Below are 5235 nucleotides of genomic sequence, written 5' to 3'. Positions count from 1 at the left end.
TATTTATGCTCTCCCAAGGCGTTTTGCCTTGCCTATTTGAGCTTATAGGCTCCGCCCTGTCTTTTCATCTTAACAAATCTATTCCCTGACGTCACTCTGTCCTTTCATCTGTAGATTGGCCCCGCCCACTTTAATAAAATCAACTATTTTGCTTAGCAACCCTTTTGCGCCCACCTGGTTGACTGCGTTCAGCATTATCAGTAGTTCTCATCACGCTGATTTGTGCTCAATGGGCCTCCTTTTTCATAAGTTTGATTCTAATTATGACCATAATGCTGTTACATTGGGTGCAACGTAATTGTAACAGCTTTGACCTGCGTATCTCTGTTCGGGAATGGCACCGTTTACGTCCCAAAACCACCACCGACTGTTTCAAACGGTAAACTGGACTACCCGACAGAAGGACCCGATGCACCGCCGCAATATTTTCGGTAAGTTAAATGTGTTTGTAAGGTAATCCATAACTAGCGTCATCGATGAGCACTCAGCTGTCGGGGAAACTTTCTGTGGAGGTGAATAAATTTACCCTGACTAAAGAAATCAAGAAAAAAAAGCACCGGGCTGCTCAGTCACTAACTAACTATCGTTACTGTACTTTCATTACGAGTCTTAGGCTACGTCCACACGTACACGGGTATTTTTGAAAACGGAGATTTTCCGTTTTCGTTTTAAAAAGTAATCCCGTCCACACATAAACGCAGACATGAAGGGAAACGCTGCTAGGAACTTGCCAAAGCAACAGGTGGCGATATATTCCTAACAGTGTAGAAATGTTGGCCAATCAGAAGTCTAGAAGCCTCGGTAGGAAATAGTAAACAAAGATGGGGCATAGAAGCAGAACCGAGTGGTATGTGTGGAGGGACTGTGTGTGTGTATGTAAGCATTTAAACACTGCAGAGAGTACATTTAACAGTATTGTAGAAATTCATTTCACCGAAACAATAACGTGGCGCACAGTGTGACGTCAAAAAAGGCGCACACCTTTGACGCTGCGTTTTCTCCGTTTTCCTCGTCCACACGTAAATGCAAAAACGGAGTTTTCGAAAATATTCACCCTGGCAGGCGTTTTTAGAAATCTCCGTTTTCAGTGACCAAAAACGCCGTTTACGTGTGGACGAAAGGTGCAAACGCATAGAAAAATTGTGTTTTCAAAAATACCGGGGTACGTGTGGACGTAGCCTTATACTGTAAGAGCAAGTCTGCTTCAGCTCCCGTGCAGAGCTGATTATTAAATATGAGCAAACAGCAGCGTGTTTTCTGTCTCCTGTCACATCTGTAAGGACAGTAACACCAAATTAAAGAGAAAGCTTGCACTTCAGTAAACCCTCATTAATCATTAACTATGGATTAAAATAGTAAAGCTCAATATTTATGTACTGAAACCAACTACAGCCGTTTGGCAGCTTAACTTCAAATTTGTGTTTAATTTGGTTTCAAATATTCAGGTTAAAAACAAAAGTCTGATATTGAATGATTCTCAATGTGACATTGTTCACAAAGTTACATGTGCAGTACTCTGTACAGCTTACATAATTTGTGAAATAATTTAAAGCATTAGTATTTGTTGTTGAATTCTCAGGCAGCAGACCAGGATGCAGCAGCAGACTGAACCAGGACTGAAACCATCTCATTTTTGCAGATTTCCATTTACAAAGCACCAAAAAGTCAAAGGTGAACGTTACATTGGCAAATCTGTTAGTATATAAGGCTCTTTTTAATAAACAGCTTATATGTGAGCTGCCAGCAGAACTGTAGAACTGAAAAAATATAAGAGTAGAACTTCAGATCCTGAGTGTGTAAGGACAGGGAAGGATCAGCTTTATTTCACATTTCAGGGATAAACCTTATTGTCAATGGAAATTGTACTTAGTAGTCAGTATAATCTTTTAATGATACAAGTTTCCATATATGCTTAGAGGTGTATAATCGATTGTGTAGTGATAGAGTGTGTGGTCTTTAGAGGGGTGCAGGGGCTTTGTGTGCATTCCAGAGTGTTCTGGCATCCACACCCACATCCTCCAAGCATGGGAAAAGGGCATATCTTCTCTTATTGTTTTATGATAGGATAAACGTATCTATGTCTGTTTTTAGCTAAGTGCCTTTTGTTTAGATGAACTGTTGGACTTCCAGACCAGCAGGTTTAGCGAAGTCTTTATGGGGTCACACACACACACACACACACACACACACACACCCAATGATGTATAAATAAAGACCAGGGCAGTGGCACGGTGCGAGTCTCAGAGCCCGCACTTCTGTGCGAGTGCTGTGACTGCCCTTGCTTGCAAGTAACTAACTGCAGTGTGTGTTTCTCCTCTCTGATTCGAAGCTGAAGAAGTGTCTTAGAATACATCTCTTGGCACTTATATTTCATTTCAACTTTCTGTTGACTTTGACTTTATAGTGACTGATTAATTTTGTTTCATAATAACGTTCAAAAATTATGATTTGTTCACTGTAGGAACCGTGACCACGTCACAGAGCTCTATAAACTATACAGTTTTCATTGTGTCTTATTTTTGTTACTCTGCTTTAAAAAAATCAGAATAAAAGACATAAAATATAAATATTAATTAAAAAAACAAACTCAAAGGCAGAAATTCCAACACTCAGAAAGTAAAGCTGCAGTTAACAACTAAATGAAAAAGTAACATTTTCCCAAACTGCATGTTTTTTTTGGGTTTTTTTACTTTCTGCTTTGTTAATGAAACTGTATCGATAACATGTTAAACTACTAAGACCAACCATTGTAGTACATAATCACCTGTGATAACTGCCATTTAAAACCCTAAACTGAAGTATCTCATATGCCTGTGTGTTAATTGCCTCGGCCATGGCAGTGAACTGAAAACTTCAAGGGAAAGCCAAAATACTTGTGGAACGATCACTCAGGGATCTTTGTGTTCATCTGTGTGTCCAGTTTTTCTGCTGCTTTTTATTTTTTTGGTTCATGCATTAGGTGTGTTGTTCAGTTTTGTTTTACCAAATGTTAGAGCTCATACATGTGTTTTAAACGGGTCATATGTACATTTAACTCAGTGCTTGGACTCACTGGGTATTTATGTATTATCATCTGTCTTTTCTTTGATTGTCATCCAACCTAAATAAACCAGTCCTGTCTCTGAGCATCTGTATTTGGGTCCTCTCTTCTGAAACGCGATCTGCACTCGCTGATCCAGTGACAGGTAAACATACCTGTCAGGCTCCCAAACACACGTTGGTATTATGACTTCAAGCAGCTGTTTTTCCTCAGATTTAAAGTGTACATATTAATGTAATTTACACTCATTGGACTCAACAGAATGAGCCAGATCCTAGTGGAGGTGCACCCAACTGTCTGTATGTCCCGACCAGAGATGGGCACGTTACTGTAATCCGATTACTTTTTTCAAGTAACGAGTAATGTAAGGGATTACCATTGCAAAAACGGTAATTAGATTACTGTTACTTTCCCGTAGGAACGCTGCGTTACTAAAACCGTGAGTTTTTTGCGAGAATGTCTCATGACAGTGACGTAAGCGAGTGCGACGTTCGTGACAACAGCTGTCTGCAGATCAACAATGGATAATATATCGAGTGCGGGAGAGAGTATGAGCATGCAGCGTTTAAAGGGTGGAAGTACTGACCTTATTTTGAGTTTGATTCCATAAAAAGTGACAAAAACATTAGTGTCCGTTGTGCGTGGGAAGAAAACTTCTTTTTACAGCGAAAAAACCCCCTGAACTTCCAAGCAAGCGCCGAGTGCGCTACGACTGTAATGGGAAATCCACAGAGAAACTCGTGGAGTCTTCAACTGACCGCTGCAGCACACCTGCACCAGGGTAAACCTCCGCCTACCCCAGTCCCGCTTTACAGGTGAAAATAGAGCAACTAGCCTTTGACTTTATTTATTTTCTGCTGTGTTTTATTTGAAAGAGTGAGTGTAAACACAAAAAAAACATTTTATTTTATGTGCTGGAATGTGCAGAAAATAGGTTTAAATGTTAAACAAATTTCTTCCAGTCAGAGAATGTTGCATATAATTTAATTTTTGCTTGATGAATAAAGTTAAAAGATTAAAACTAATAAAACAAGTTTTAAGAAGAGACTTTTCCATTTGATTACATTTTGTATGATGGATGATGCAGAAAAAGTAGAATTGGGCTGAAAGATCTATCGCTTTATCACCTATTCAGGTTGTAAATTGTGTTTTTTCAAGTAACTTGACCAACACTGGTCCCGACTACTGCACGTGCTAAGGTATTGCGCTGGGCACACACGGCAGAAGAACACAATCAACCTTTTGGCATCTTCAGGGATGCGGATGCTATAACGGTCTGTCATGGTGAAAAGAGACCCGAGTGTAAATGCCAGTTGATCTACATCCCCACCCTCACCTACCGTCACAGGCTCTGGGTAGTGACCGAAAGAAGGAGAACGCAGATACAAGCGGCAGAAATGAGCTTTCTCTAAAGGGTGACTGGCCTCTCCCTTAGAGATAGGATGAGGAGGGATGGATGATTTCAGGTTGGGATTTAATGGTTTATGTGGTCACCTTTTTGTCTTTCACGTCAGTATATATTTAATTCAGTTCAATCAAATTTTATTGGTGTGGCACCAAATCACAACAACAGCCACCTCAAGGCACTTTATATTGTAAGGTTACGTTACAATACAGGGAGTGCAGAATTATTAGGCAAGTTGTATTTTTGAGGAATAATTTTATTATTGAACAACAACCATGTTCTCAATGAACCCAAAAAACTCATTAATATCAAAGCTGAATGTTTTTGGAAGTAGTTTTTAGTTTTAGCTTTTTTAGGGGGGGATATCTGTGTGTGCAGGTGACTATTACTGTGCATAATTATTAGGCAACTTAACATCCATCCATCCATTCGCTTCCGCTTATCCTTTTCAGGGTCGCGGGGGGCGCTGGAGCCTATCCCAGCTGTCATAGGGCGAGAGGCGGGGTACACCCTGGACAGGTCGCCAGTCTGTCGCAGGGCCAACACACAGGGACAGACAACCATTCACATTCACACCTAGTGGCAATTTGGATTAGCCAATTAACCTATCCCCACAAGCTGCATGTCTTTGGACGGTGGGAGGAAGCCGGAGTACCCGGAGGGAACCCACGCAAACACGATTTGAGAAACCTGCACATGATACTTGTCCTGTTGATGCTGAATGCTTTATTACTCTTATGATACAATTGTTTATAAGTGTGAAGTTTGATTTCACTTCTAGATCTTGTTT

At 40.4% G+C, this 5235-nt stretch overlaps 1 long non-coding RNA gene across 1 annotated transcript; it reads left to right on the top strand.

Annotated features, from left to right (window-relative positions):
• Nucleotides 1-810: 810 nt before the first annotated feature.
• Nucleotides 811-3126, top strand: LOC112847524 (uncharacterized). Its single transcript, XR_003221101.1, has 2 exons — nucleotides 811-847; nucleotides 1580-3126. It is a non-coding gene; the product is annotated as an uncharacterized LOC112847524 (long non-coding RNA).
• Nucleotides 3127-5235: the final 2109 nt, after the last annotated feature.

Source organism: Oreochromis niloticus, linkage group LG7, assembly GCF_001858045.2.
Source record: "Oreochromis niloticus isolate F11D_XX linkage group LG7, O_niloticus_UMD_NMBU, whole genome shotgun sequence".
In the NCBI taxonomy this organism is placed as follows: Eukaryota; Metazoa; Chordata; class Actinopteri; order Cichliformes; family Cichlidae; genus Oreochromis; species Oreochromis niloticus.
The sequence above is the reverse complement of the archived record's forward strand: the minus strand, read 5'-3'. Positions and strand labels throughout refer to the sequence as shown.